Source organism: Fukomys damarensis, unplaced genomic scaffold (genome assembly GCF_012274545.1).
Source record: "Fukomys damarensis isolate Sample0158 unplaced genomic scaffold, DMR_v1.0_HiC HiC_scaffold_14, whole genome shotgun sequence".
NCBI lineage: Eukaryota > Metazoa > Chordata > Mammalia > Rodentia > Bathyergidae > Fukomys > Fukomys damarensis.
Genome location: NW_022900926.1, coordinates 14,063,705 through 14,083,233, shown reverse-complemented (window position 1 = coordinate 14,083,233; position 19,529 = coordinate 14,063,705). Strand labels below are relative to the sequence as shown.

At 36.3% G+C, this 19,529-nt stretch overlaps 1 protein-coding gene and 1 pseudogene across 1 annotated transcript in view; one reads left to right on the top strand and one right to left on the bottom strand.

The window, feature by feature from the left end:
* The window catches only part of Grm1 (glutamate metabotropic receptor 1), a 386,786-nt gene that overhangs the window by 221,121 nt on the left and 146,136 nt on the right, over positions 1-19,529 (top strand).
* Positions 6,954-7,759, bottom strand: LOC117286029 (annotated as a pseudogene).

Genomic DNA, 19,529 nt, shown 5'->3' with positions numbered 1-19,529 from the left:
GGACTTTTCCCTTAATTGATAGATGCTTTCTTTGTTATGAATTACTAACAAGGAGAAGTTTTGTTGTTTGGGAAAGTGATGAACTCTTATTTCGTTCTTAAGGTTAATTGCAGTACCATATGCCCTGTTCATACTTTAACATTTCCTAATGTGTACAAGCAAACAAACCATTAAAAATGTAAATTTAATTGCATAAGAAGATAACCTAAAATAAAGATTACAAATTCATTTGTGTCTAGGGGCAAGAATAGAAATATAAATTTGCAAGCGGTCATGGGGAGGTAATGGGGAAAAGTAGGAACTGTGGCAACAATGAAATACATTTGTACTTTTTTTTCTTTTATAACTGTTCACATAAACTGATCTTTTAGTCCAGTGGATCTCACCAAGGAAAGCCTTAGACATCAAATTGCTACTTTTAGATGTCACAAAAATACACTAATAAAGAGTGAAAAAATAATTGCAGTTTTCTAAAATTCAAGATTCATGCAAATAGACATTTTGAAGACATTGGCAATCTATATGCTTAAAAAGTACTTTTCACAATTGCTTTATATTTATACTTTTAGCAAAAAAGGTAGAAGGATTAAACAGGTAGTTTTCTAAAGTCAAGTGCATATAAATAGATCTTACAGAGGTTGAGATAATTATGGCATGATCATAGAGAGTGATTAGATATTCCAAAATCTCGTTTTTCTGTTGTAAATAAATAGTGAGTATATTCACCTTCTCAAATGAACATATTTCACAATCTTACGATTAATACTCATATGAAAATTAGTCATTATAGTTAAGAGTAAAATTCAACTGAGAAGCCTTTAAGGAACAAAATGCTTTTCTAATTTCTGAAAACCAAATGTAAAAATCTTACAAGACAGAAGTTTCATCTTCTGTCAAATATTTACAATCTGGGTGTCTTCAGAAGATATTACTTGTGACTATTTATCTTAGTGATATAAGGATCTATAGTGGTTAGTTCATTGAAATGTGTTGCATAAGCCCTTTTTAACTGATCAGCTTGTCTCAGTATTCCAAGGCTCTTGTGGTTACAAATGAGTAGATTCTGATATCTCTCTCTCTCTCTCTCTCTCTCTCTCTCTCTCTCTCTCTCTCTCAGAATCATCTACTTCCCTGCCTGTTTTCCATTACTTTAACACATTGGGATAATCATTGTCAGAATTATCACCATTAGTAGAAAGCCATTTCATCAATGACAATAGCAAATGTACAGGTTAGTCTTATTTGTGACTGAAGTCTTATGACATTCCTGGAGAAATTCTCAGTCACTGGGAGTTACACTTTGAAAGTAATTGTGGGCCATTTGCCTTCAACAATGGAGTGAGCGATGAATGGATCTGTTGGGTAAGAGTAGTTCTACCAGCCAGCAAGTGCTTTGGTGACAGAAGCTTTTGGCTGGAGAGCAAGAAATATCCTAGGCTAGAATGGAGGGTCAAGGATTGGTGCGAGCTCTGCAGTTAGGTAATGAAGATTGACCGCAGCATCTCTGGAAGATGGAGCTGATGATTATAAGGTTCAGTCCACGAATGCACACTCTCAGCAAAGAGGGATCAAAGGTGGTATTATGTGGGAAGAAGTGTTACTTATTAATGGATGTACCTAGAGCAAATTCCATAGAAAGGTCCAGAGTTCTCAGTGAGGGTGGGAATTGTATGGTTATCTATTTCATATAGGTAATTTCCAGGGAAATGAGTCATCTAAACTGACAAGATGTTTTGTTTTATTCTGTATACCCAATACATGAAATTAGTATCTGGATAGAAAGAGGTTCTTGTTACATGTTGTTCTTGATGAAATTAGGTATAGTAATAGTGATTCTTTGGTTGCAAGTTACAGAAACTTTGAGCTAACCTGGATAAAAGTGAATTTGTAGTAAGTGGAAGGCCACGTCTACAAATCAGAAAAATAACTGGTACCAGGGACATAAATAAGAATAGATTGTTTTCCTGTTTCTGCTTTTACAAAGTGCTTCCCTCTCCACCTGTGGACCTGTTTTCTTCTCTTTTTAGCCCACAGGTTGGAACACAGGGCCCTCAACAGGCATAGGAATTTACACGAGACAAGCTCAGTTTCCTGCTGAGCAAAAACATCTCTTAGTCTTAGTTTTATATTCTGTGGGAAGGGAAACAGATTTTTTACATTTTAGGATTAAGCGCCCACCTGTGAGTTCACTTATATCTAAAAAGTATATTGAGCTTATGTGGCTGTGATATAGCTGCTTGGGTTCTGAGTAGGTCAAGGCAAATTTTAGAACATGGTAAATTAAACAATGCTAAAAAAACCCCCCAAAAACAAGGAGGCTGCTGTTTTAGAGGAATCAATATTAAAGAAGCTTAAGAAATATATTAATTATAGTTTATATTATGTATCACATAAAATGTAATATAAACTAATATATTAATTTAATGTAATAAAATTATATATAATAATATTACGAATCTACCTACTTTTTAAGGACTCATACTTGTCTTGGTAAAGCTGTACACAGAGTCAGAATCTATATGAGATATTTCTTTAGGACACTTGTCTTGAATGCTGGTCTTCCAGAACTGAGAAGTAAGCAAATGTACCAGGCTTTCAGACAAAAGCTTGTGCTTTCATCAAGGCTTCTTGCTTCATTTCCTCCCTTCTCCATTCCTCCCTTCCTTTTCTTTTGTTCCTCCCTGTGGGCATAATCCATGCCAAGGTGGTCGCTTCCCTTCTAAAAACCTCTTTGGGGATAAGAGTGTTGGCCTCCCGAATGAGGGGAGTTGTAAAGATTAAGACAAGCCGAGTAAATTACTGCTAACATAGGAGAATTGGATTGATGATAAGCATGAGAGAGCCAGGTGCGTATAAAAAATAATTCAGTGTATTTATTTGCATTTTAGGCAGTGATGGATATTTATGCTCATTCACTATATTGTACAGACATTATTGTTTCACCCAGAGTTTTCTATATATTTAACATCATGGCTGAGCACTTACGTTTTTCTAGGCATTGTTCCAAGCATTTCACTGTATTGTACTATTTAACTGATATAATCACTCATGACTTAATTTTTCATTCTTTTTGCAGAGAAGTTAAATAACTTGACCACTATCCCGCAGTGCACTGTAGAGGGAGGCCTAGCCCCTGACATTCTGGTTTACGAATCCCCACTCTAATGCACCCTGCATAATTCTACCCTATCTGTTCTGTGCATGTATAGTAACATGATATTTATGTACTTGATGGACTTAAGGAACATATACTGGAAATATATGAACAAATGAAGATTAACAAAGTATGTAAGGAGGAGGAGAAGTGTACCATTTACTATAATTTCCTGTACTGCTTTCAGTTCTAAGGTGGCAGGACTATTTTAGCAAGATAAATGTCTTCAAGAACTTAATTTCCCACATTTTACTTTTCAGTCCAGATATAACTCTTTGATTAATGAAATACTGGCTTGAGTTCCCTCATTTTCAGACTACACAAGAGGACCTTGGAAGAATGTACACAAAGTCTAAGGGGAAACTTTAGTTGCTATCTATTTACAGATAGGACTCTTTAAATGATTTCAGACAGAAACGTAGCTACATTCAAACCATAAAATACATCGTAAAGCTTCCTCCTTCAGCCTTCTTAAAATTAGGTATCTATCTGTTGTCTGTCTTTTCACTCACTAGGATTTAAGATGACATCCATACCAAAAGCCCCAACAGTATGATATCTCTAAATTCGTTTTTCAATCCTCTTTCATAGTGCTTTCATAAATCCAAGATCCTTTTTTCCCCTAGCATTAATTTTATTTTTAGACGTCAATATCACATTCACCAATGTGCTATCCCGCAGAACAATCTGCATTTCTCCCCTCTGCCCTGGGCTGGCGATGGAACTCAGTGATAAAATACTTTTACATGGCTTACATGAGACTCTAGGTTCAATCCACAGCACCACAGAAAAAGAAAAAAGAAGAAAAAAAATGTTTCTGACCTAATATTTCAGTACTAGACGTGAGAGACAGGCTTGCTGTATAGAGCTGGCAGGTCTTAACTACCTTGGGCCAAGCACAGCCAATGCCTGTCTCACCAAAAGCATTGTATGGGAGTAGACACCTTGTCTGCGTAATGTAGTCTGCATTTGACTTGGGAACACGGACGAAGGCAGAATTCATACAGTGTACCCTTGTAAGTCAGCTCACATCTCATCCATCTTCTACTTTGAGCCCTCCAGTGACTTCCTTTGTCGTTCAAAGTGCACATCCAAGTCTTCTATTATCTTGCCACTTCTAGTTTCACCTTTGAACCGAGACTCTAGTTACTCCTTCTTGATTTTGCTCAGCACATTCTTACCTGGCAACCTTCAAATTTCTAATTTCCTCTGTCAGAAATGCTCTTCCTCAGACATGTACAGGGCTTTTGCTCTGACATCCTTTATGTCCTCTCTCAGCTGAATTACAGTGCAGCTTCCTAGGCCATTCCTCTCCTGAGAGCACCTTTCCTATTTGCCTCTGTTTATTTTTGGTGAGAAGTTATCTCTAACTTAGACTTTATGTGTTTGTTACTCATAAGTTTTCTTACTGATTATTTTGCCTTTGTGAGGGTAGATATTTGGAGTAGTTTTATTCACTAATGTATCCCTAGAGGCTAGAACTGTACCTTGAAAATAGTAAGTTGTAAAATACCTGTTGAAAAAAAAATGAATGCACAATAGACTTTATGGACAAGAAATAGAGATAAGAGGGGGTATGATTACCCCTTTCATTGTGTTAGAAAATGTTTGGAAAGACTTTCTGGAGGAGATGACATAAAAAATAGGTTTGTAAGGACAGTAGGATTTTTCTAAGTGGTTAAGGTAGAAGAGAAAAATCCACATAGGAAAAAATCTACAAAGGCACAGGTACAAAATCATATAATGTGTCTAGAAAACTCCAAGTTTTAAAATATTACATTATATTACACTAAAAAGGATATTAGTATTTATCATTTAAATAATGGACCATCTACAAGAACTTTTAAGCATGAATAATAAAGAATCAGGTTTTGTAAAGGTCCTGATAGCAGCAACATGTAGCGTAGATTTGAGGAAACTGAAAGTTGATTTAGGGAAATAAGTAAAAAGCATTTGGAATAGTGTGGCTAAAGATGATAAGGTAAGGTGCCACTAAATGATGTGTCAAGATGGTAGCAAAAAGCACTAAAAGAGATAAATCGGGGGGAGCAGAGAGATTTAGAGGAATGGAAGAGCTTTGAAAACTAGCACCCAGCAGAATCATCCAATCTGTCTCTTGTCAACATTGATGTATTGCATTGATTTTTTTTTGAATTTTTAAACAAATAATTGTAATACATAGCTTTTTATAGGCTAACAGTGGCATTACTATGGTATTAGTTTTGTTTTTATTAAAATTAGTTATTTCAAGATTAATTGCTAGTAGCAAATCCTGAGTTTTAATACAAGAAGAGTATCACTCATCCAAAATACTTGGGCCCAGCCAGGCATGGTGGTGCTCACCTTCTAATCCCAGTGCTTGGCAGGCTGAGGCAGGAAGATTGCCATGAGTTTGAGGCCAACCTGATCTACTACATAATGTGTTCAAGGCCATTCTGAAATACACACTAAGACCCTGTTTCAACCCCCCCCCCAAAAAAATATATAGGGCCAGGGATTTAGCTCAGTGGTTTGGTGGCCTGCCTTGCAAGCGCAAGGACCTGAGTTTGATCCCTGGTACCACAAAAACAACCAAATAAACAAAAAAAATTAGGAACAGAAGTATTTTGGAAAATATACATATACAGAATGTGATTTTTATTTTTTGGATGGAACCTCAGTCTAGGCATGAAATTCATTTGTTTCATAAATACCTTATTTACATAAACTGAAGGAAAATACTATATTTTTCATGACATTACACATGAATTATAGTTGCATGGTGTGCAATTTTCCACTTGAGTCATCATATTGGTACTCAAAGTTTTGGATTTTAGAGCATTTTAGGTTTTTTAATTAGAGATGTTAAGCTGCGTATGGTGGTACACACCTGTAATTTCAGCACTCTAGAGGCCGAGGTATGAGGATTTCTGCAAGTCTAAGGTCATCCTGAGCTCTATAGTGAATTCAAGGCCAACCTACAAAGTGAGACCCTGTCTTTAAAAAAAAGAGAGAGAGATATTAAATCTGTACTATGCCAAGGCAAGGTAGAAATATGATTGGGGGGTATTGGGAATTGAACCCAGAGCTTTCACACAGAGTACATCATTGGTGTAACTTTTTAAGTTTTATTTTGAGACAGGATCTGGTTAAATTGCTGAATTCCCCAGGCTGGGCTTCAACTTGTAGTCCTTGTGCCTCAGCCTCCCAGTACACTGGGATTATAAAAGTGTGTTACCACACCCAGCTCAAAACAGAATACTTCTTTTTTTTGTTTTTTAGATTAGTCACATTTTGATGCTCAATAGTTACAGGTGAAAACTCACCCCCGTAATAGATGGACTACATCATTGGTGCAACTTTTTAATTTTTATTTTGAGACAGAGTCTGGCTAAACTGCTAAATTCCCCAGGCTGGGCTTCAACTTGCAGTCGTTGTGCCTCAGCCTCCCAGAACACTGGGATTATAAAAGTGTGTCGCCACACCCAGCTCAAAACAGGATGCTTCTTTTTTGTTGTTGTTTTCTAGATTAGTCACATTTTGAGCTCAGTAGTTATAGGTGCGAACTCCCCCTGTATTAGATGGTACGGGACGAGAGCTTAGACAGAGGTGGTGAAATTGTGGCTGAACGCAAGGCTTGGTTTTGTTTTGGGATTTATACACTGTCACTTATGTCAGAGTCTGTGCCACCTGTAAAATACGATAACTTTAAAATTATTTTTTATTTTCTACACACTATTTTATGGTAAAAACTATTTGATATTAAATGTTCCCAAAAGCAAATAATTTGTACTGTCGATGTTTTTCATTTTCCTGACATCTACATTATGCAACTCTGATCACCAAATTCTTCCTCCTCACTGAAGTGTGTGCTCTTCTGTAGCCTCGGCGCCGTGAATCCTGACCCTGAGGCCCCTGCACTGGGCTTCGGTTTGTTCTGCTCTTCACCCTTGGCTTGCTGGGCCCCGAGGGCTTGGCTGCGACTGTGGAGAGCGGGGTCTTCCCCTCCATCTTCACTCTGCTACGTCCTCGATTTCTTCTAGTTCGGTAATTTTCTTTTTCTCTTTTTTCTTTGGAGGCTGATGTTCTCCAAGCATATTTTTCGGGCGGGCATAATTTAAGGATGTGTTTTCCCCACGTTTGTAACACTGCGATTTGCCGAAGTACTTTCGCCTTGGGATGAATTCAGCGGCTCTCCCATTGTCAGTAGCAATGCTTGCCTTCGTCGCTCTACCAAAGAACTATTGTTTATGACTCTGGTACAGTTTTGTGCAGTCTTTATCCAAAAATGATATAAATGTAACCTCTACCCTTCCTTTGTCTTTCATTCTAGTAACCTTTACAACTCTGCCATAACTGGAAAATATCCGGTATAAGTCCTCGTTTGTCAGGCAGAAGGCGAGTTGGACCCATACACTGTGCTCTTACGGGAGCCAGGCCACCACCCATTTCTTCAGGGACGAGGCCGGGCGCAGCGGGGATTCAGCACCTACTTTCCCTCGCCCCTCGCAGCACCCCCGGGGGGAATGTGGGGGTGGTCAGCACAGAGCCCGGGGTCGCAGCAGGCAGGGGCATCTGTGTCTGCATTGATTTACTTTTTAAGCTGTTCACTTTCATTTGATGCATCTCGAGAGTACCAGAACCCTGGATTATTGGTAAGGGGATTCAATTCATAGAGTGATGGGCCTTTGCTTCTGAAAAATCAATGAAAACATCAGCAAAATACTCTAGGATATATTTTTCTCTCAACATGCATTATCTTAAAAACTGCTGTAAAATCTCAAGACTACTGAAATTTCTCTGTAAGTAAATAAAAAAGTATTGATTTTGATTCACTCGAATAAAATAAGAATTATCCCCCAACAAATCTTCTGCATAAAAGTATTCTGTGTATGAAATGTATGGTGATGTTCTGTTGCCAGCCCATTGTACATTGTTCAGTGAAAAGAACAAAAAATCCTTGAGTCCCAGTGACCTGGACTGAATACCATAACTGTGATATCATCTTTGGTGAAATCACCAAACCAGCATGAATCTTACTTTTCTCATTAACGTATTGGAAGAAAAGACTTGTATCACCTACAGAGAACTTCTAAATTTTAAAGTGAGACAGCATACTTGTGTATGGGTAGGGTTCGCCGAGGATAATCAACTATGACCGATGAGCAAAACAGAATTATTGAAAGGAAAGCAGGATTTAAAATGTTGACTTGAAGTTGGAGAATGGTCTGAAATGACCAGAGGAATGCCTGAAGTGGCCCCATACCTGAAAACGGTCTGTGTGTACAGCTAGAAGATTGTGTGCCAGGTGTTCTGCTTTTCATCCTTGTATCACCTGCTCATGACTCAGAATCCCCAGACAGTCTCCAGTTGGCAGACTTTGCCCCTTCCAGCTGGGAGACAGGCCCTGGAATTCCCACCTCAGCAAGACTTTACTCATTTGGAGAAAGTAGTGCTGACTTTAAAACCATTCATTAAATCAATGACTTTTGACTTGTTTTGAATATGATTTACCGTAAGAAGTGTATTTTACACAATGGCCTCATGGTCCCATAAATAACACGTATGCGTTCATATATAACCAAAACAAAGATTGCTCTAAACCCAACTTATTCTTACCAATTGTGCTGTTGTTTTGTCCTCTTTTATTTGGTTTCACTTTCAAAAGCAAAGCCTGGCCATAGCTCATATATTGAATTCATGACTTACGAATGGCCCACAAACTATACACTGAAAATAATTCTTTAGGGTGTACATAATATTAGCAGTCCGTAGGCAGTCTATAAATTTCAGCTTCTCTCAATACCATCCTCCTCTTTATTCTGTTTTCTGCTCCTTATAGAAATTTATAGGGAGTGGGCCAGTGACCAAGATATCTTAAGGCTTCTTTGTTTCTCTCTCATTGAGTTTATTGGTACATTTTAGGTATACAGAACAGTTACATTCATTACTAGGATCTTGTACCTTTACATGACAGGTCTTGGTTCTCATTTTTTTCCCCTTGTCCCATCCCTCCCTTCTCCCTCTCCTCTCCTCCCCATTTACAAACACTTTTTTTCCATTTTTTTCATTTTCTCATATTTTTTCTTTTCCCTTATTACCTTTCCCCTACCCTTCCCACTTTCCCTATACCTTTAGCCCTTTTCTTCCTATATCACATTGTCAATTATCTCATTAGGATCTTATATACCATTATAGTTTTTCACACTAGAGAAACTATTTGATATTTACACATGTGTGACTTATTTATTTCACTTAGGAGTATATCCTCAAAAGGTATCCGTTTACCTATGAATGAATCTAATTTCTCAGTCTTTATGGCTGAGTAGTATTCAATTTTGTAGGAAAACCACATCTTCTATATCCAGTCACCAACTGATGGGCAAATGGGCTGTTTCCAAGGTTTAGCTATTAAAAACTGTGCCGCTATAAACATGGGTGCACATATATCACTGTGTTATGATTCTTTTAATTCTTTTGGAAAGATACCCAGCAGAGGGATGGCTGGGTCAAATGGAGCCTCTAATCCTAGTTCTTTGAGGTATCTCCATATTGATTTCCATAGTGGTTGCACCAGTCTGCATTCCCACCAACAATGGAGAAGGGTTCCTTTCTCCCCACAACCCCACCAACATTTGTTATTGTGTAATTTCTTAATAGCAGCCATTCTTTGTGGGGTGAGGTGGAATCCCAGTGTTGTTTTCATCTGCATCTCTCGAATTACCAGTGATGTGGAACATTTTTTCATATATTTACTTGCTGCTTTTACTTCTTTGTCTGAGAAATGTCTCTTCATTTCAGATGCACATTTTTGAATTGTGTCTTTATATCTGATTTTTTTTTAGTTCTTTATATATTCTAGATAATAGTCCTTTATCTGAGGAGCAGCTGGTAATTTTTTTTTCTCACATTGTAGGTTGTCTCGTAGCTCTGTTGATGGTTTCTTTTGCAGTGCAGAAGCTTTTAAATAAGATGAGATTCCAGTTGTTGATTATTTCTGCTAGTTCCCATGCTACTGAGGATTTGTTTATAAAGTTTAAGGCTTCTTATTGGCCTGATGGCATGGTGCTCATCACAATTTCCAAAAGGACAGAGCTGTGCTGTGTTGCTTTCAGAATTCTTAAGAGATATTAAACAGGGAAAATGGTATGGAAGAAGAACTAAAATGAATACATGATTATTTAAGGTTCGGCAAAACTACTATCCTCATGTTGAAATATTGTAGAACAACTTTCTGTTCTTCGTACACAACACCTGCAGTTGTTATATCAGCCTAAATAGTGAATTAATCATTTTACAGATTTAGGGGCTTGAACTGATAAAATAATTGGCTCAGTTCTTTATTTCATTTTTTGTTGCCAAAGCATTGGGCTATATTCAACCAGAAGGACTTGAATATGTTTTTATGCTTCCAAAATAAGACCTTTCAGGATTTAAATGTCATTATTTACTTTGTAGTCATTGCAATTTACTGTTTAATCCACCTCTTTTCCCCAAACTAACTGGTCCATTTTATATCCAAATCAGCTGCCCTGCCTTGTCCTCACTTTTATCAATAATTTTATTTTTGTTAATTCCCTACCGCATTTACAAGGAGTACTAAGTCAGTCTCTCTTACTCACGCCCTTTAGGTCTGTGCTTGTCCAATCCTGAGATAATTTCTTGAACTTGTATTTAGGTCTTCCTAGCCGAGACTTTGCTGTTTGTACGTCCCCAAATCCTTGTTTCCCCACCTAGAAAAGCCCTCTGATTTCAAGGCACGCTATTTCTTGTTGAAGGATCTCATTCCTTTCTGCTTTTCTGGGACCCAAGTTCTTTAATTTTGTCCTGTCTCCTTTGCTTCTTCAAATTGTCCGTCTTTGCTGGCAATCTGTTTTCACAAATGCTCTTAGATATCTTAACAAAACCGTCAAAACCACTTACACTCAGTTTTCCTACTTCCACAAGCTGCCTCCATCTTCCCTCAAGTGCTTTAGCTCCTAAAAATATGTATTTGTTCTTTCCAGTCCTTTATGCCCTCTCCTTCCTGTGTCTCTAATTAAGCTTTACCTCTACCAGGCTGCTGGAACTCTTCTGAGTTTCCATGACAAAGCCAAGAGATTTTTGTTGTTGTTGTTAAATATTAAACTCAACATTTCCTTCAGATATTTAAAAAAATCTGTTGGGTAGAGTCCCCACAAGAAAGGAAGAAGGTAACTTGTGATGGTTGCAAAAGAGACAGATCCTCTCCTCTCTCCTCTCCCCTTCTTCAGGGGTGTGGGAAGAGACACAAGCAGGAATGGGGGTTGACCCCTGTATGGGAGTGCACTGCTTGGGGTAAAGGGTAACAGGGCACAAACAATGGAGGAGAGTGGATTACACAGGGCCATTTGCTAGAGTTCATAGCTTTCTGGTTCCAGATTGAATAAAAAAAAAAAAAGAAAAGAAAAACTACAAACACTACCCACCCTTCTGCCCCTTCCCAGTGCTGTAGTGAGAACTGGTTGAAGGGCACAGACTTCCTGACAGACTGAGGAGTTGGGGGGAAGCAAAATAAAATGTGCCCTACTTGGTATTGTAGTCTCACTCAGCACCTTGTTCAGTGTATTCAAATAGTGGGTACATCCACAGAATGATAGAGTAACAAGAATGCTAAGACATGAAGAAGGCCTTTCTGTCACATTTAGGATGCTCAAGACTCCCCCATCCTGGGCTGGGAAAGATTTTTCTGTCCAAGCTTCCATGGGCTGTCTGCCTCGCCAGCATCATTCTCTGGGCTTATTCATGGCTAAAGGTTGATGCTTCTAGAAAACATTTCCCTCCAGCCTCTTCTCTGGACTTCTGTTCATCCATTAGGTCTGGTTTACCTAAGATCATCCAGTAATGCAGGATCGCAGGATCATATGAAAATTTTCTTTTTAATATTTGAAGAAACCTCTGTCCTGCAGTTTTCATCCCCGGCAGTATACCTAGGTTCCAATTTCCTCAGTTCTTACAGCACTTAGCTTTTTATCTTAATGATAGCCATTGTAATAAGTGTGAACCTTAATTGTGTGTCAACTGAACTGAATTAAGACACACCCAGGGGATTAGTAAATTACACTTCTTTGTCTGTCTGGGCAGGGCACTGAGCTGTGATTTTGTTCACTATATACGAGGTCCCTGGCACCTTTCTCTCTGGCATTGTTCTGTTCTCCTCCTGCCAGCATGTGCTAAGGAGTTTTACTCCTCCATACCCTTCTTCCAGGAGAGTTCCATACATGGAACCAGCCTACAGTTTTCTTTATTCCCTAAAACCACGATCCAAATTAAAGCTCTTCTCTTCTAAGTTGTGTGTGTCAGGTATTTTGTCCCAGCAGTAGGAAAGCTGATTAATACAATAATTGTGAGATACTATGAGGTAATATCTCATTAGGCATTTGATTTTGATTTCCCTGATGATTAACAAGTATCTTTTATTCATTGGTTTTTCTTATGTCTCTTTTGGAAAAATGTCTATTCGCATTTTCTATTCAATTATGAATTGGGTTGGAATTTTTGGTATTAAGCTGTAGGCACTCCAATGACTTGCCTATTTCTCCCTTCACCATTAACCTCATTTTGGCGAGAATCTTTTCTTTCTTGTTCATGGCTATATTTTCAGGATCTAAGCACTCTTCTTGGTGACAGGGGAGGCATTTTGAATAAAAATTATTAACTGAAACATTTCAAAGCTGCTCTGGAGTAATCTGGATAGTCACCCCTGGTGTAATTAAACTTCTTGGACGAACGGATACAATCTCTGGGTGTCTGACCAAGTTAGTCCTCCCAGAAAATTAGTTTGAATGAGAAGATCAGGATCATATGACAAGTCTGTGATGATGATCTGAAAGACCATCTCCAGGGATGGACCCAGAACAAGGTGCCCAGGATATACTCCCACTAAAGAATCTTTCAGGATGATGAGGTTGGAGGTGGGTAGCAACAGGTGCTAAGCAATGGGAGCTGAAACTAGAGACTTGGTGACATTGAAAATGAAGAGGAAAGAAAGGGAGGCTTAATAGCCTCAAATCCTTGGAATCTAGTCAAGGGATTGTTTTATTGTAGAATTTCTGATCCAAAACAAAGAGTGAAAGGAAAATACTTAAGTGTGCCAATCAATTTGATTTAATATTGCTGTTCATCCCCCCCAACATTCTCTGTAAGTTGAAGAAAAAACAAAAACAATTCACAAACTATGTCTGATTGTAGCCTATTGTCATTCTTGGATGAATGGCCATCAATTTAACATTTTGGGTTGAATTGAGAACTATTCTGCAACTGATCAATTCATTCTCACGTGGAGGCCAAATCCTAAGCTTAATAATCTTTCATTACCATTATTATTTAATTTGTCATGCGATTTGCAGGAAAAGCCAATATTGGGGACTACTGGCATACATGACTTCATTCAGTCTCATTTTGAAGAATAGACTTTAAATGGTCTCCAAAATTGAAGAAGGAAAGTTAAGTAAATAAAAATAATGATAAAATAAATCATAGATATGGAAAAATTGAAAAGAAATACAAGCTCAGAATTATAAGTATTTTCACAAGAAAGGACAGAACATCTAGAACAAAGATTATAATTTTAAAAAGATTTGATGAAAAGCCCTCTTGAAAAGGCATGTCCTATTTCAGGAGAAATGAATTTAAAACGAAAGAGACATCTAACTGGGCATTGTGACCTATAATCCCAGTCATTCAGAAGACTGATGTGGGGGGATTATAAATTGGACCCCAGCCTGGGCAACTTAGCAACTTAGTGAGAGCTTGTCTCAAAATAAAAATGAAATATGGGGGGCAGCGAGGGAGGGAGAGAGAGACCCTTTCAATATCAATGAATTTAAAAGTGGTAAAACATTGTGGTGGAAAACACACAGCAAAATGAGGGACATTGTATAAAAAGGTATAAATATAATCTGGGCTAGAAACATATGAAATTTATGCTAGAAAAATATTAAAAAGCAACCAAAAATTCTGTGCAAGATGATTTGTTATTTTTGTCCAGTGAAGATATTATCCTCATGTGAAGACAAGAGAAAAACATTTTTTAATCAAATCTATGTAAAAGAGTATCTTGCTAACTTGCTAAAAACTTATACAAATGTATTATCCATTGGACTAGTTTTCAAGTCATTATATTTTTATTGTACAGCATAAACTAGACACAGTTTAGAGAGATTAAACTATATGCATACTTTTATATTTATTTATAGTTTATTATATAGATAACATTACAATGAAAATATAAATATTCAAAATAATGACTTCAGCCAAAAAGAATGTATTTATAAAGATTGCTCATTAAGCATAGTTTTACAACACAAACAATCATAAACACAGTAAAGTGAGATTACATTCCCAGCATGCATATATATGATGAGGATGTGTAAATATAAATATATACATATAAATATACTTATAGAAATATACATATGGCTACATATACACATTTAGGAGCTCTGAAAATGTAAAGAAGCAGTTATGAAAGTCTGACATTGGCAAAACACATGAATAAATATATACAAAATAAAAGTTAATTTTATTGATAAATATTCATTCAATAAATGCATCAACCAAGAGTAGTTAAATAAATGATCTGATGTTATTTTTCATCTATTGCATTATAAAAGAAGATCTAAATAAATCCTTGAGATTTCTCCATGCTGGTAACTGTGATGAGATGAGCACTTTCAGAAGCTGCAGAATGAGTACAACACTCTAGAAAGTAAATCCATAATGTGTACTAAGAAATTTTTAGAATGTTTAATTTTGATGAATATATCCCCTTCCTAATTTTATTCTTAGAAAATTACTAGAATATTGACAAAAATTATGAAGTCAGATTAACACCAAAGTGTTATTTGCAATAGAAAAAAATGTTAAAAACAGCAAAAATGTCTAGCTTTGGGATATATTCAGGGAGAATATATTCCAGTTGTAGTTATAATACTATTTTAAAATAACTTTGTGTGATGTGGGAAATAGTTTATTATATAAATGATAATTAAAACACTGAATATAAAATGGTAATGATTTGTGTTTTGTAAAGAAATATATATGTTTACAAAGATTAGAAAACTAGCTGAACATAATACTATTATTCTTTAAATGGTAGTATATTGTGTGATTTATGATTTTTTATGTTTTTGTTCATAAAATTCTAAGTATATACTAAAAATTTTATAAAAGTAGTAAGGAATAATTCAGTAAACAGTGTATTGATAAATAACAATTTAGAAACAGTTAAAGTTAGATCCTTGTCTTCCCACACAAGCATACATTTATTTATTGCTTTAACAATATTTTTTACATCTATCTTAATGCTAGCACTATAAACTTTTGCAGCTTCATTATTTTGCATTTTAATGACAGTCATCTCTCCAATATTTTAAGAAAAATATAATAGAATGGCTTGCTTAATCTATTGTACAAAAACTACACATTCACAGAAAAATAAAATCTTTCATTTATATTTGGATCTCAGTTTTCTCACATTAAAAAAAGTAAACTGATGCACTGACTCTCTTAGCCTTTTGCAATAATGCCATTACAAATCAGTTGGAGAGACTGTGCACATTTCTTATACTACTGAGATAATGCAACTGTTACATTACTCCAGAATGCTATCAACTGTAGAATGGAGCGTCCAGAACTGTTGAATAAATTAGCATCTCAATGAAAATTATTCATTAATACTGTTCCTCTTCTTAAGTAGTCATTTAATTCTAGTAAATTTAGGAATTTAATTTTTACTAATTAAGAGTCATTGTCTTGGGAATTAAGATGCTGCAACTGAGCATTTGTTGTACTGAGTATTAGAGCTAGTATTAAAGAGAAATATACTCATTTTGAGGACTATCTGGTTTGAAAATTTTGCTTACTATCCTACATAACAAAACAAATATTCCTATATCAATCATTAAACAATCCATTTTAGTTATCAAATATGATAGGTGAGTCTGTATTTCTCATATAATAGACCTTTAACAGAAGTTCCATCATAAATTTTAGTCCTTATAATATTTAGACCAATCTTAAAGTTGGTAATATTCTTACACACATTATAATAGCAAGGGGATAGTTTTTACATAAAACTTTTCATCCAAATGATTCAAAATTTTCAGTGAAATTGAGTTGAGTATGACTTTTTTGAAAATGATACTACTGAATTGACAAAGTGCCATATACATTAGTAACTATTATAACCTAGCATGAAATGAGCAAAGAATGTTTAAAATAGAATTCAAAAGTTGGCATGCAGTGTTTGATCCTGGATTATAATTTATATTGTGTACTATACTCTTTCCATAATGGCTACATGAATCACTTTGTGACATGATATAGAAGCATAAGTGTGTGTGTGTATTTGTGTGTATGCATAGGTGTTACATGTACAAGAGTGTGTATATGTATTTGTGTGAATCATTTAAAGTGTGACTTTATAGGGTATTGCTGTGGGTTTAATTTCTAAAGGCCTTAAATCTTATTCTTCTTTCTTTTTATCTTACTGTTGAACCTTCGGATACCTGCTGTCTTGACTTATTCATTGTTGTTGGATAACTGGCATCGTTCATCCAACCAGAATGAACTGGCCATTATTCTTGGCTCTTTTCCTTTACTACCCACATCTCATTAATCACCACATACTCCGGAAGCTCCATCCATCACAGATCTCCAGCCATCCACTTATTTCCAACCACACTCCCACTGGTCTGGCAAAGACCCTGGTTGATTCTCATGCAGACAGTTCCGTCTTCCTAACTTGCTTCAAAATCAGTGACTTTGTGACTAGTCTCCCAGCAGGAGCTCCTCCTCCAATTCATTCTCCAGGTGCTTCGGAAGTGCTCCTGTGTTAACACAACTCTCCTCAGGATAGCTTTGCTTACATTCTCTGTAAGAGATGATGGCCCCCTTTGATTCATTCTGTGGACTAGCACTCCAAGTACTCACGATAAAAACAAACTCCAAGCCGGACTTTTGGAGCCCTTTGCACTCTCTCCATTCCTTTTTTTTTTTTTTTTTTTCCACTGCTGTTGATAACCACTTCACTTTCCAGCTCTAATGAATTCACATTTCTTAGGATTTGTCAAGCTTTTTTTTAAAAAAAAAAAAAAACGACTAGAGTTTAAGTAATTTTTACCTAGGAAGGTTTGAGTGATCAAACACACAAAGTTGCTAAACTCTAAGCTGGCAGTGACTATTGTCCCTTCTCTGTACTTCACATGTCCTGTTACTCTGACATGTCTTTCAGAAATTCATCAGTTCTGCCCCAACGGCTTTGTTTGTGCCAGTGCTTCCTTCCCTCAGGCAGTTAGATAATACTCCTTTCTTGCTGACTATATGTGTTATTATCTATTTACTTATTTTCTGTCTTATGTCCCTTGACAACAGATATTTATTCATATCTGTACCCTCAGTACCAATCACGTCAGATAGTAGTATGCACCCAGTAAGCACCTGATGAAAAATGGAGGGAATGAAAATTCCATTACAGAGTTTTATGGTCTATTAAAATCACTCCAGTCATCAAGGCTCAGCTCATGCACTGCCTCCTACATAGAGCTTTTTAGATCCTTCTCCCTCTGTCAACTAGAAATAATCTTCCTTTCCTTGGAGCCTTCACAGCACTCAGGTTATCCCTTCCTTACAATTCATGTTCTGTCTTGTGTAATTGGGTGTATGTGTGTCTGTATGTGTGTGTATGTGTGTGTGTGTGTGTGTGTGTGTGTGTGTGTGTTCTCTCCCTCGTCCTATTTTAGATCTACTGGAAATAAGACTTTTGTTACTTAAATATTAAAATAAATTCTCAATGCAGGCCAGGAAATTAAGTTTTCTCTAAAGCACAAGCATAAGATCAGAATGATATAGTAAGGTGCTCACACTCCCTCTTTCTCCAGGAATTACATAAAAAACAAAATGCTCAGTGCATGATAATTACTATTTATGATTTAAATAATAAAAATGGAATTTCTAGAATGCTTTCAAATATTGTTATCATTTTTTGATGCCTGTCCTAACCTCTGGGTGGACAACAGATGCTCCTCATCAAAGCCATTGTTCTAAATCTTGAAATTTGCTCAGAAATTTCTATCAAGATTCTATTACATTCACGCATTTGAGATTTGCATCACAACCATCCATGCCTATCTAAATAGCTTGCTCATAGTATTGCTTAGGGAAGAAACTAAACTTAAATTAATTTGTGAAAAAAATGTACTTCAAAGAGTAGATGGTAGCCATTGGGCATAATCAGTACGCATCACAGTGAAACGCTGAATAGTTTTCAATACCACAACCAAAAGCATGACTGCATTTAGCAAATGTTCATGAAAGACTCTGAATGCAGTGCTATGCTGAATATTTGAAGGCAGAATTCCTGAGGATTTTCTATGATAATCCCAAATTTACAAAACTTCATACTAGAAAACTGTAACTTTCTACTCTGCTCTGTGTATCTAAATAAGGCTTCCAGAGAGAGAGAGAGAGAGAGAGAGAGAAAATTAGGATTCCTGCAGAAGCATTACTAAAAAACGCTGTGTACATTCTAACATGAGTATGCACATGGGTACCTTCTTTCTAAAATGTAGACTCTAAGTGAACATTGTGATAGTAATGTTTGAACAATTAGTTCTTTTGTTGAGCATATGCTCCTTGGTGAATACTTTAAATACATCAGCTAATTTACCTAGGAGGCACAGGGGGGTTAAACAAACTGGGAAATAACAGCTGACTCACTCCGGAGCCTTCATATGTTAGCCACCATGGAGTTTTTTGGGATGATGTTTTATTTCATGTGACTAAATGTAAGATATTCATTTTCTAAAAGCACATTTACATTTAATGCTGCAATTATATCAGTTTCTAAAGAGAAAAATTGTATTATTCCTTCTGTTTTTTAAAATAGCTTTGCCCAATATAAATTAAAATGAAGTCTGATCATGACTTACTTTTTAAAAATTAATTGTGTATTGGTACATTTTAGATATACATAATGCTCACATTCATCACAGGGGATTTATACTGTACATGATTTATCTTGATTCTTCTTTATTTTCCCATCCCCTTTGCCTCCCTTCAACCCCTCTTTCCCTCTTTATTTAGAAAAGCTCTATTTCTACTTTTTTCTTTTCTTTCCTTTCTTTTCCTCTCCCTCCTCGTGATCTCAGGCAGGCAGGCAGCTGAAGAGACCCCAATTTGAATAATTTCTATTTCACAATATCTATTATACATTTTGGTTCTTATTTACCCCTTCATTTTCTCACACCAGAGAAACAATATGATATTTATACATGTGCCCAATTTATTTCACTTAACAGCATGGTCTCAAAGTACATCCATTTACCTAGAAGTGTCTCAAGTTTATTCTTCTTTATGGCTAAATAGTATGTATATA